The sequence below is a fragment of the Schistocerca serialis genome, chromosome 1 (genome assembly GCF_023864345.2).
Source record: "Schistocerca serialis cubense isolate TAMUIC-IGC-003099 chromosome 1, iqSchSeri2.2, whole genome shotgun sequence".
Classification (NCBI taxonomy): Eukaryota; Metazoa; Arthropoda; class Insecta; order Orthoptera; family Acrididae; genus Schistocerca; species Schistocerca serialis.
In genome coordinates this window covers 361,950,951-361,965,425 of record NC_064638.1, presented here as the reverse complement: position 1 = coordinate 361,965,425, position 14,475 = coordinate 361,950,951, and the positions used below count along the sequence as shown (strand labels likewise).

The window sequence follows — 14,475 nt, the reverse complement described above, 5'->3', positions numbered from 1 at the left end:
CACACACACATATATTTACACAAACAGCCGGCCGGAATGGCAGAGCGGTTCCAGGCGCTTCAGTCTGGAACCGCGCGACCGCAATGGTCTCAGGTTCGAAACCTGCCTCGGGCATGGATGTGTTTGATGTCCTTAGGTTAGTTAGGTTTAAGTAGTTCTAAGTCTAGGGGACTGATGATTTCAGATGGTAAGTCCCATAGTGCTCAGAGACATTTGAACCATTTTGAACACACGAACACACACACGTGTAGTATTTTATACCTAAACTCGAAGTGTTAATATTTAAAATTTGCAGCGACTTAAATGAATAAAGTTATTTAGTACGATTAATTTGATGTAAATTAGTGTCACCGACAGAAATTTACATATCTTGTCTCTTATATTCGATTTCGAACAGTTTTAGTGCAATGACATAAATGTCAGTACTCAGTCACTCGAGAATGCATCAGTTAAATACAAGGTGATGCAAACTCTCACTGATACGTTTACAGATTTTTCGTACTCAAACTAGTATCTAAGTTCACCGTACTCCCGTGGCTCCCCCCGTCGGAGGGTCGAGTCCTCCCTCAGGCATGGGTGTTTGTGTTGTCCCTAGTGTAACTTAGTTTAAGTTAGATTAATTTCTGTGTAAACCTCAGCAGTTTGGTTCCATAGAAGCTTACCACAAATTTCCAATTTTCACCATAGTCTCTACAAATTCAACGATAACCGTTTTTGTTTGATACTCTACGCTCGAACGTAGCTTACCGCTGCTCGTACGACCGCACGATCGTCAATCACCGCGTTCCAAGTGCAACTGTCTGGAACTGTCCTCGCTATTCTACCTTATCCTTGACTTACCCCGCCCCTTCAACTGCTAATGGATCCACACCATTGCATGTCAGGATATTAATGACTATTTAATAACAATCTTGGAACACGATCATAGCATTTCAGGATGCGCCTTGGTTCAAATGGCTTTGAGCACTACGGGACAACATCTGAGGTCATCAGTCCCCTAGAACTTAGAGCTACTTAAACCTAACTAACCTAAGGACATCACACACATCCATGCCCGAGGCAGGATTCGAACCTGCGACCGTAGCGGTCGCGCGGTTCCAGACTGAAGCGCCTAGAACCGCTCGGCCACTCCGGCCGGCGATGCGCCTTGACACACCCATTAAAATGGTGTATCGCTTCTACGACTGAAACTACTATCTGAAATTCCTAGTTAAAAATTTAAAAAAAACACATCAAAATATCATAACTTGGAAAATGGTTCAATTACAGTATCAAAAACAACTGTTTCTATATCTTTTTTCACTGAGAAGGCCAGTTTTTCGTATCTTGCGTAAGTTTTGCATTGTAGTAAGTGCTTAAGCAATAAAACTGCAATGGTATTGATGTCAAGCGCACTTCAACGTCATTCATTTGAACCCTCGTATGTCATCGAAGGATTGTATTTTAATCTGCTACTAATGTATAAAAATTTAGACATTTTGTAAAGTTTAAGTGCATGTGGTGTTCACCATACATCAATCACATATGGGGTGTCTATATCACAATAATCGTCTTTAAATTACCTTCTTTAAATTAGCTTTCTGAATCGGACGATTCCTTCTTAGAAAGACACAGCTGCCCGTACGCAGTATATAATGTTGGAACATACGCCGTATCATCCTTCACTGGCTGGCTGGCCGGCCTGAGTGCTGAGGTTTCCATCCCGCTCGCTTCTGTCGCCTTCCTCTGCATGCGGACCTGTCGAGCTTTAACGGGCCGCATATTTGACGTAGCCCACAGAACCTCGCCCACTCTCTGTGAGCGAGCCGTACGGACACGTAATGTCACTAAGCGGAAATGTGCAAAAACTTAAATTGCTGCGACCATACCGGGCTTCAAATCTTCTCCTTCCGGACATGGCGTCAGATCGCCAGGAATTACAAGAAAATCAACTGTGACTTTCAGATAGCGCTCGTTGATCTCCAAGACATTCTGAATATAACTATATAATTTAGAGGTTATATTAATGATATTCTTTTATCATCCTCCAACCACTTAGCGTAGTTGCGTCCTGTGCCGCTAACGATTCCTGCTCTCCATTTGTCTCAAGCGCGCGCGCATGTGTGCGTGTGTGCGTATGTATGTATGTATGTGTGTGTGTGTGTATGTGTGTGTGTGTGTGTGTGATGTGTCTTACAGAGAGAGGGAGAGCGAAGAAGAGGGAGATAGAGAGAGAGAGAATTATGGAACGCCTGCGCCTCATGGATATCACAGTGCCTTACGGCTTCGCTTGATACTGGCAGTAAATCGATTACTCCAACGTCGATCACAACTCTCCAGACAACTGGACTTAATCTACCCTACTAGTCTGCCCTTTGCAGTATATCGCTGAATAACACACTATTTAGTTCGGAAGAAATATCGCCAACCTTTATTGAAGTGTCAGAGAACGGCATATATATGGTATATTTTCTCGACTCTCTACCAGCGACGAGCTCAAAACACGTAAACGCATGAGCGAGTGAGCCAGAATTTCTATCAAAATTTACACAAAGCAAAAGATGAAATACTCTATTCTTCGAGTCACGATACTCACAAATGACAGCTCGCCGATTGTCGGTAAAACCTATCATCCGCCATTTGGTAGGTCCAAGCACATCGATTGAGGCGCGTAAAATTTTACATATCGTCTGATCTGTCTCTTATGATTACTCCTGCAAGCGTCAGTTTTCTATTTCAAACAATGATGACCTCGTGTGTCAATAGTTTTTATTCCATATACCTGAAGTTATAGCCCCTCTGGTGAAACTTCGTCCTAGTTCATTCGTTCAGACTTTCTTTCTCATGGCAAAAATGTTCGCAGACAGTCTTTGCATTTCCTCTCATTGTATATCATAACTGATGAGTACTGCTACAGTTTCATATGGTTTGTTTCTCTTCCGTTACTCATCTTACTACCACAAAAGACTAAAGATTATGTTACTCACGATACGCCGAAAATTAGTTGGTTGATTTTTAGGGGGTTCTACTGTTTTATCAAATATAGGTCTCAGTACCATTCACAGAACTGAATATATACATATTTAGAACGAAAAATTACCCGATACAGATAACGTGTTTATGATGGAGAAATGTTCGTCTTATGATGAACAGTTAGGTCGCACGAGAGAAATGGACTTACTTGTAAAAAAGCTTGTCATCAATAGTGAAGTTCGACAGCAAACGATACAGTCGTCTCATGTCGTTATGTACAAAGTACGAGTTTTGTATTAACTATTTGAAACTAGATAATTTGGAAACATTTGTAACGAAATTATGTGTCAAAGCAACAATGGATAGCTTTGTATGCATATCTGTATTCGGTAGATACTATTTATAATAATGAGATTGCGGAAACAATATGTAACTGTTTGATTTTTAATGCATGCAGGCTTTTTTCCAAATCTCGTCATTGTAGCTACGTACGCTTACAAATCGAACACATGTCGTAGATGGCCGTTTACTGATACATACAAACAGTGGTGCCAGTTTGTGTTTTGCGGATTTTCGTAACACTAGAAACAAACAGAGAAAGTCTAATAAACGCATTACTCTCCAGTGCTCGGCGTTACACATTCAATGTCAGTGTATTGTTTTTTGTTTCAAACATGTGTTATGTCTCTAATCAATCATAAATGCTACTGCAAGGGCAAGCCGAGAAGTTTACCTTTGAGATAAGACGCATGTATAAATGAAAAATAATTTTTCTTCGCATCCAGGCATTTTCTTTATTAATTTTTGTGTAGTTGGTCTAGAAGATGTGTGCAGCAGTTCCCAGTTATATTCTTACGCTCTTCAAGGTAATCTATAAGAAGAATCTTGTTTGTATCCCAAAATCACTAGGCATAACGCTAGCAACAGATGAAATCGAATTCGGCTTCTCTGGTGCTGGGCAGCATCCTTCAATCCACTGCTTTGGTCGCTGTTTTGTTTGTGGCGTGAACTAATGAACACACATCTTACCGACAGTAATAAACAGGCGCAAAATCTGTTTCTTCTTTTAAAAAATGTAACCAATTACCGAGAGTGACATTTTCGCATTTGCTTTTTGGCAACATTCAACCATCACGAAATCACTCCTGCTTGAAACTGTCTTATAGTTACTTCTTCATGAAAAATGCAACGAACTCTTACTTTTCAAACGGTTATAGTGGCATTTACTTCACGTACCTATTGTCACTGTTCGATCAATATTACAGTGAACAGTATTGAATGGTTGCCGTTGTAGTTGTGGTTGTAGTTTTCGTTCGTTTTTGACGAAGATCATCTTCAACGACACATACAAGCGTTTTTGGTTTCCAGAACCCATTGTGCCTGTCCGGTAACACATTGATTCTTTTCGAACAAATCATGAAGGAAGGTGAATACTTTAAAAAACTGATACAAAAAAAAATTGCCCACAGATCAAACTGGTGTCTGAATTATGTAATCAGACAACATCTATTAACGTTTATCGACATCATCTCCGTGCCATGCTGAGAAATTGCGATGTAACTAATACTTTTGAAACTTGCTCTTAGTTGTATTGTAAACCCCTGTTTCTTGGCTTTCTGCCATAGCGCCCCCATCATTGATCTCCAAGGAACATACTTTGGTCAAATTCGACTTTTTAAATATCAGGATCACTATAATGCGTTTACCACACATTCTGTCTGTGACGTCACAGCCACACTTCACGAATTTTCCTCCATATCAAAAGAAGTAATTACTAAATGGCAGCGTCTAGTTCACTTAAACGAAACAACATTTAATTTTGCTGATTAAAACATCTGTGAATTCCACCGATGCATGAACCTCATAACTAGTACCTACATAAAAAAATTACGCAAAGATGACAGTGTTACTAAATTATAAAACGATATGTACGAGTGTGAAAAGCTCTCTTGCACTCTTGTTGACTTACAGTTTTTGTCTAGTTGGGAATTAGGTCTTTCTTTATCACTGTCGCTAAGCTCTATTACTAAACGTGAATTGTATTTACATGTGTAGAAGGAATGTTCATGAAAGCATAAAAAATAAACTGCGTATTATGACTGTTTTATTTTAAGTTCTTTCTTGATTTTGGATACAACGTAAAAATAAATATCATTCGCAGAAATATGGAAGCTTTTCGTTTGGATCTTGGTTATTTCAAAAGCCGTTTTGTGTGTAATTATTATTTGCTTATTACATTCATTACAACCTGCAGTCATTTATTTTTCTCGAAGTCAGATAAATTTTCTGAGTGAAGTTATTACGAACGCATACTTTATTTATTTTCACGGTCAGTAAAATACCGAACGAATTATTTCCGAGCTTTGTAGTTTTAAAATAGTTAAAAGCATTATTATCATTTTTTACTTTCACGAAAGAAGCGACGTTAAACCAAAGATAAAAACAGGCCTGAGTTTTCTTATAACGTTACCGCCAAAGGCAGAGTTCCAGTACATAGTTTTACGAAACAGTTAATGCTCTTGATCATCGGTTTCAAAATACAAAACAAATTTCACATAATTGTGTAGGTAATGTCATCTCTCTTTTTTACTGTATGCGTGTGTGTGTGTGTGTGTGTGTGAGAGAGAGAGAGAGAGAGAGAGAGAGAGAGAGAGAGAGAGAGAGTATGTGTATGTGTCTCAGACTAGTTGCCAGCGATTACATAAAATTCAAGCTGCGAATCCGCAGTACAAAACACAGTACGTACTCGGAAACGCTGCCAGATTTCGGTCAGCTTTACAGCGTTGTAAACTCGTCCTGAGCGCCGCCTCCTGCTGAAGCATGTCGCCAGAAACTCTCGCCGCACACACAGTTACGCAATAACCAGCTTCTCAGCTGCGCCAGCTCACAAGGGATGCCACCAGCTGCGAGAAGCGCACGCGCACTTGGGAAACGCACAGGCGCCTAATTAGTGACCGCTGCCTCGTGCACGAGGCCAATTTAATCCCATTACCTGCAAAACTTAAGTACAATAGCCGACTGCCATGAGCCGCGTCACTCATAATCAGAGGCACCGACGAAACGAGACGAGGGCTGACGACGCTCACTGGCTGCGAAACCGCGGCTGGGGTCGCTCTGGAATGTTTGTAATTGCCGCTTAGGAAACGCCGAGCGAAATTTTCAGCGTAGTACAACCGTAAACGGGGTCAAAAGCACTCGTTTGCTGTTTGTTTAAAATAATTACATAAAAGCTTGTTTATTTACAGTTACGTTTCATATTGGTGCATCATACATCGAATAAAACCACACTGAGGTGACGACTCATGAGATACTGGTAATCTCATATACATATGGCGGTGCTATCGCGTACACAAAGTATAAAAAGACATTGCATTGGAGCAACTGTCATCTATGCTAACGTAATTCATGTGAAAAGGTGTCCGGCGTGATTATGGCCGCATGACCGGAACTTACAGACTTTGAACGCGGAACATTAGCTGGAGTTAGACGCATGGGACATTACATTTCGGAAGTCGTTAACGAATTCGAAAATCCACGATCAACAGTGTCAAGAGAGCGCCGAAAATATCAAATTTCAAGCATTTCCTCTCACCACGGAAACACGGATACCGACTGCCTACACTTAACGACCGAGAACAATAACGTTGGTATAGACCATGACAGTTATATCGCGGCACACTGCTCCGCATTAGAGCCAAAAAATTTATGAAAGAGAGAGAGAGAGAGAGAGAGAGAGAGAGAGCAGTATACTATACTTCGTGTCTCAGTTCAATTGACAGATTTTAATGGAGGGCAATATTCATAGATCACTACTCCACTAACAGCCCTCCTACTGAAATAGGTAATCATTAAATACACATTCCAGGCATAATCTCTTCATCAGTAGCAGTTATCAGGTTGGTAAATTTGTACGCTGTTGTATTTCGCACATACACTTCACATTTTAAATTTATGACATTATTATTATATTCGACCATCAAACATTTACTCTTCATTATGGGCATGACAGTGAACAAAAGCACAGTGATTCGTTGGGCAAGGCATCTGTCATCATCGCAACTAATTCGCTAATATTTGACCTATCTCCCGCAAACCTGCCGGCCGCACAAAGCTGTGATTTTTGCAATTATGCATGATGTAAATTTTCAGAAACAGTGTAAGACCTGACGGGTGTGCTCAAGGCAGGCCTATTGTAACCTTAAATGCGTTTTATTTATATTTTACATTGTAGCCTTTTTGTTTAATTTACTACTGTCTACAGATTAATATTCTTTACTGTAAGCGGGCCGGGGTGGCCAAGCGGTTAAAGGCGCTACAGTCTGGAACCGCGTGACCGCTACGGTCGCAGGTTCGAATCCTGCCTCGGGCATGGATGTGTGTGATGTCCTTAGGTTAGTTAGGTTTAAGTAGTTCTAAGTTCTAGGGGACTGATGACCTTAGAAGTTAAGTCCCATAGTGCTCAGAGCCATTTGAACCATTTGAACCTTTACTGTAAACTGGTAATCAAAGGAATCAACTCTACTACTACTGCTAACAAAATATTGTTATATTTACAGATAAACATTTGCATTGAAAGAAAAAGCGACGCATACATGAATAAACAGAAGGAACATGTAAACAAAATGCAAAAATGTAGATACCGTAAAAAGGTTTGCAATATATATCCAAAGGGGTGAGGGACGTGAGTCGGCTCAGGAAGCGATGGAGCTAAAAAGCTGAAGCTACGAACAGATTCATCGAACCTAACCCGTAAATGTAGACAATTACGATATGATGATCGCGATGATGACGACGACCATCAACATCGCCATCATGCTTTTTTCTACTTGTCATTAACGCTACTTCCACTGCTACAGCTAACTATATCTACCACCTATGTTGCACTGCGAAAGAGTACTACATCCGCCTATAGCTAATGTACACTGTATCTACGTGGAACCCGTCGTAAACAGCAATACCTAAGAACAATTTTTGGCGAGTCAGATCGCACATACTCTCTTTGTCCCTTTCGTGTCCACACATACGAACTGTCACTTTCTTGGTCGCTGGAGGGGATGGGGAGACAATGTAGTAAAATGAGCCTCTTCCGTGGACTCCTGGTTCCACGGGATGCCTCCCCTGATTGTTCAAAAAATGTTCAAATGTGTGTGAAATCTTATGGGACTTAACTGCTAAGGTCATCAGTCCCTAAGCTTACACACTACTTAACCTAAATTATCCTAAGGACAAATACACACACACCCATGCCCGAGGGAGGACTCGAACCTCCGCCTGGACCAGCCGCACAGTCCCTGACTGCAGCGCTAATCCCGCGCGGCCCCCTGATTTTTCTTGCTGGTAACGAATGTCGTCCCATGTCGGTCCCATTCGCCCTGGTCCTTCTGGTTCCTTGGAAGGCGACAGACTCGTTTATGATCACGTTTCTGATCCGACGTCGAAGTTACGTGCACCTAATGTGCGCCGTTGGCTGTGCGTTTGCTGCAACAGTGACCTACCTCATGTTGTCTGCCTCGCTAAGTCTTCCGTTGAAACCAACCATAGCACAGCACATAGTGTGTGACGGAGGTGGCACTGTGCTACCCAAGCCTTTCTCTATACGGTATCGTCAGTATTGCACAGTGTCTGATAGACTGTGTTACAGCGAAAGATCCCCTTGTCGATTCAGTTGATGGCGTCCATCATCAATCTTCTTTGTGTTCAGCGAACACTCTGAAACTGGGTATTCTGTGTCAGTATAGACGCGGTGGAAGGTTTTCTCCTCCCAACTGGATGCTAATGGGTGACTTAGAACTACTTAGACCTAACTAACCTAAGCACATCACACACACATCCATGCCCGACGCAGGATTCGAACCTGCGACCGTAGCGGCAGCGCAGTTCCAGACTGTAGCGCCTAGAACCGCTCGGCCACTCCGGCCGGCCAAAAATAGCCCTCTCGAGGAGTTTAGCAGTCTCATTTTCAGCCAGTGTTTTATGTTAGACAGAAAGCTGTACCCCCGTCTTGGTGATTGAGCAAAGCTTTACTTTTTTGTCGCAGGATCAGGATTTAGTTTTGGAAGTTTCCACCTATTTTCCATCGGTCCTTTTGGTATATTCTGACCTAACGGAAAAACGAGAGACCTTGGTGCCAAGAAACGTAGCAATTTCTGCTGATCTATCTTCCAGGCAACGTAAGGTTTAGATGATGTTTACTTGACGACTAGAATGGGCAGGAGCACGTCATGCTAGAAGAGCATACTCATCCTTGTAGTTAAATGAACCTCTTCCAATAATGCTGAAATCTTGTTTTCAAGAAATTCTACGTAACTCAGCATTTGTAAATATGTGTAGCATGCTTAAGTGGCACGGTAGAATTAGCCAACAAATGACAATCACATTTGACATGTTCCGTTCTGTAAACTCAAGCACAACTTCATAATATGAAGTTCGAAACAAAAATAAAGCCATAGCAGCTGGAGTACGAACAAGCGAAATGAAAACTTGTCTCTGAAACCAGCTGCATCTCAGTACCCAATAAAACTGGACATACTTTAAAAGGATGTATTATTTGAATTAGTCTATACTATGCAAACTCCGTCCACAGGCTCCCTAGGGCCCATCGGTACCGATTGACTACCTAGTCATCCTCCTCCAATGATATCATTGGATGCGGTATGGTGGGGTCTGGCGACAGCACAGCGCTCTCCCGCCTGTTGTCGGTTTTCGTGACCTGGAGTCGCTGCTACTTGGCCAAGAGCTCCTCGTTTCGTATCTCGAGGTTGAGTCCATCCCGCATTAGTCTTATAACAAGGAGATATCCATAGCAGTAGTGGAAGATGACCACTGTAAGTGAAACTGAGTTTTCATGAAACCATGGGTATTAACTGAAACTTGCGGCAAATACGTCTCAAATCTACGTATTGTAAGGTATCACACCGAATATTTATAGCTAAGGTGAGAGTATATTTTATTGGATATATACACGTTTCTCTGAATGCTTACATAGTGGCCTCTTTTCCCTCCGTAATGGTGTAAAGTAGCCAGACCTTACCACCATTCCTAAATAGACTGCTTAGTTTTAAAGAGTAGTAAATGAGTTTGCTATTTGGGGAGCGAAATAACTGATGATGGTCGAAGTAGACAGGATGTAAAATGTAGACTGGCAATGGCAAGGAAAGCGTTTCTGAAGAAGAGAAATTTGTTAAGATCGAGTAGTATAGATTTAAGTGTCTGGAATTCGCTTCTGGAAGTATCTGTATGGAGTGTAGCCATGTATGGAAGTGAAACATGGACGATAAGTAGTTTAGACAAGAAGAGAATAGAAGCTTTCGAAATGTGGGGCTACAGAAGAATGCTGAAGATTAGATGGATAGATCACGTAACTAATAAGGAGGTATTAAATAGAATTGGGGAGGAGTTTGTGGCACAGCTTGACCAGAAGAAGGGACAGGTTACTAGGACATGTTCTGAGGCATCAAGGGATCACAAAGTTAGTATTGGAGGGCAGCGTGGAGGTTAAAAGTCGTAGAGGGAGACCAAGAGATGAATACACTAAACAGATTCAGAAGGATGTAGGTTGCAGTAGGTACTGAGAGATGATGAAGCTTGCACGGGATAGAGTAGCATGGAGAGCTGCATCAAACCAGTCTCTGGACTGATGACCAAAACAACAGCAGTTTTAAAAAAATGAATAAGCTTCTAGTTTTTATGTCACCATTGATTATTATTGTTGTGTATGAGGCGGAATTATGGGTCTCACGGAAAGAGGGGGACCCGGCTGAGTCACGCAATTTGACTCTAGTGTGATCACGAGGTGTGGCCATTGCACGCGTTGATCACGTAGGCTGACGTGAGGATCAATGAACTATACTTGACGGGATGTATCTGGAACATCTTAAGTGATTAGAAAGTTAGTAGACAGGAATACAATTAAACACTCAGCTTTAATTCAGCATCAGCGATGAACGTCGATCTTGACTTTGTACAATATTCACAAGTCCAGTTATAGACTGAACTGCGAATACTGCTTTAGAATTCTGACTGCTTCACAGATATAAATGAATTGTCAATGCATAAACTGTATGTGGCGCCTGGCTAGGTCGTAGCTACTGACTTAGCTGAAGGCTATGCTAACAGCTAGCGTCTCTGCAAATGAGATCTCTGAAGCTATAACAAGTGAACCATTTCTATTAAGTCGGCTGTAGAACTGGCCAGTGCGCTAGCTTGTCTCGTAAAACCAGCCGAGTGGCGGCGCTCGGTCTGCTAGCGTCGACAGTGGCGACTCGCAGATCCGATGTGTACTGACGGACCGCGGCCGATTTGAAGCCTGCAACCTAGCCAGTGTGGTGCCTTGCGGTGACACCACAATTATTAAGAGAACAATAATACAAATGAGAAAGAAACGTGTTGCAATACGCTGTTGGCACAAAAAGATCATCCATTCCTAATGATATAAATAGAGAAATAAACAATTAATTATGGATTACCATTCCATTCTAACTCATTCACAATTTACCCTCTCAGAAACAATATTAAGTCATGTACAAAATTCGTTTGTGAAGTTGTCATCGCCCTCATCACATCCAGGGCACAGTTCATGAGCCTAGCAGTTAGAGCTCCGACATCTTATCCTCCCAGTCTTAGACCGACATTTCAGACTCTTTGTTGAAACGATGTGGTATTTCTTTGTGGTCTACCAACTGGAATGCCGATCACCGCAGGTCATTCAATGTAATCCCAGCCGGCCGCTGTGACCGAGCGGTCCTAGGCACTTCAGTCCGGAACAGCGCTGCTGCTACGATCGCAGGTTCGAATCCTGCCTCGGGCATGGTTCAAATGGCTCTGAGCACTAAGCGACTTAACTTCTGAGGTCATGTCCCCTAGACTTAGAACTACTTAAACCTAACTAACCTAAGGACATCACACACATCCATACCCGAGGCAGGTTTCGAACCTGCGACCGCAGCGGTCGCTCGGCTCCGGATTGTAGCGCCTAGAACCGCACGGCCACTCCGGCCGGCTTCCTCGGGCATGAATGTGTGTGATGTCCTTAGGTTAGTTAGGTTTAAGTAGTTCTAAGTCTAGGGGACTGATGGCCTCAGATGGTGCTTAGAGCCATTTGAACATTTGTATTCCCATAAAACTGCCTTTCTGTTTCAAAAATTTAATTAAGGTTTCCCCGTAAATACTTTCCGAAGAGCAGTATAATGGATATCAGTTTTGAGTGAGAAACGATTTCTGTTGTTTGAATTTCAATTTTGATACTGTGCATAAAATGTGGAATTAGCTAATTATGATTGGGACAAACAGAATGAAAATGAATCTGTCGGGAAAAAGTGACCACCTTGGCCACTTTTCCCGACGTCTAGCGTGGCCAGTTTTCCCTATCGAACGCCATGTCAGTATCAGTGGCTCATATGCGAAACAGTACAACCGAAGCTTCAAATGGCTCTAAACGCCGTAGGACTTAACATCTGAGGTCATCAGTCCCTTAGACTTACAACTACTTAAAATTAAGGACATCATGCACATCCATGCCCGAGGCGGGATTCGAACCTGCGACCGTAGCAGCAGCGAGGTTCCGGACTGAAGCGTCTATAACAGCTCGTCCACAGCCGCCGGCAAAACCGAAGGAAACGATAGTGACTTACATTTGTAAGCCAAGAGGCATTGCGTAAACCGTGATGTCGCGAAAACCTATTGCTCTAAATAAAAGTGAAGTAAGTCAAGTAATATGAGTGACTTACCTTACATCAAACGATCGAAAAACCTGTGTTTTCACAGAAAGATGACGGAGAGAACTTCCTTTGTCAACGTCACTGACAACACTAGTGACGTCGATCACAGCTAGTGTAATCACTTCTCCTCAGGAAGCAGCACTGTTGAAGGCATCAAATAAGCAGTGGCCACTTTTCCCAACCTGGCCACTTTACCCTTCTTTTCCCTATTGGGAGTCGAACTCGGGTCATTCGCTGACTGTGCCACCTGCGGAGGTGGACAGTTTATACTTCCATCTCGAAAATTACTTGCTATTCCTCCTGAAAGAAACCGTATAATCCAGTGGACAGATTCCAAATGCACCTGTAACACCTCAACTATAACGAGCATGAGATCACCGTATCTAACTCAGGTTGTTACACAGTTGAATCCGTCCGTTATGATCTCACGGTTGACAGGATATTAAATGGCAAGCAGAAATAAACCTTCGCCGTGGGAGGTACTGCCAGCAGTTTCGCAAAGCATTTCTGCGGAGGCCGCAGCGAAAGCCTGGATGACGTCGGCGGGCGCATCCTTGGCAGCCCGCGCCTTCACCCGCTGGGCGGCAGCGATAGTGGCGGCGGCACGAACGCTCACAAGGGTATCGTACGAAATTACTCTCACCAATTTGATTCGTACTGACATGTCGTGTAGGACACGAAAAGGGGTCCAACACTTGTAAACAAGAAGACGCAATCCTTTAGGGAAACCGAGTTTGAAAATTTATTTATTTTATTTTTATTTTATTTTGCGTATGGTAATACAACGACAATATTTTATATAAGTACAATAATATGTAAACGAAATGTATAAAACAAAACAATGTGTAAATAGTACATGTGTAAAAAACAAGCAATAGCACAAAAGGATTAAGTACAAACACTCAAGACAAAATAACTACATGTTACACACTTAAATGTGAATTGCAGAGTAATCATGTAGATGTAGATGTTAAAAGCTTGACAAGCCTGGCTAGAAACTCATTCATATATTTAAAGCTCAATATCTAGATTGCACAGTCAATCCAAAGCAGAGGGTTTCACATATATAACCTCAGAGACAGGTCCGGCGTATCTTCTTAAGGGGCATTCCTCAATAATATGGCGGACATTCTGTTCTGGTGCTCCACAGTCACAGGCTGGTGAGTCGCATAGACCCCACTTTTACTTATATGCATTGCATCTTGCATGGCCCGTTAGTTTGAAAATTAAATGCGCGATTCTGCTGTAGGGCCCCCAGTGTTCACAGAATCAGCAGCTGAGCGAGTAAGCGCTTATTTTCATAAGCGTGACGTCTCTGGGTCGAATCTCGGTGCCGGTAGTTTCTTTTTCATTCCCACCTAGTTCTAACTGCAGATTTGTTATGGCCCTGCAAAGTATCTATGTATAATCTTGAATTTACCATTTCCCCAATCTTTAACATGAAAAACGGAATAAAAGTTTTTTCCTTAAAAAAAACTGGAAATGATGAAAAAGGATGCACGAGAACTTTCAGTCAAGTCTGTGAAGTCATTTTATTTATATTATTGTATATATTTTATGACAAGTGTAACCTGTAACCAATGCACACTGCATGAATCAGAATGATACTGTTCGTAGAAACGTGGGAAACAATAGCTATCGCAACATAATGCAGATGTAATGATCGCCGAAGTTTTGCGTGTCCTTGTTTTTTTCTCTTTTCTTTTTATCCAATGTGACTACTCCAAAAGAAACCTGGTTTATATTTATAAACGATTCTCAGTCGTCACACATTTTCGCGGCGTGCACGCATATCGAGTCATAGCGC

General features: G+C 42.1%; 1 protein-coding gene across 1 annotated transcript in view; it reads right to left on the bottom strand.

Annotated features, from left to right (window-relative positions):
• LOC126473691 (uncharacterized) overlaps window positions 1-14,475 on the bottom strand; it is a 1,039,677-nt gene that overhangs the window by 874,790 nt on the left and 150,412 nt on the right. The gene's annotated exons all lie outside the window — the stretch shown is intronic.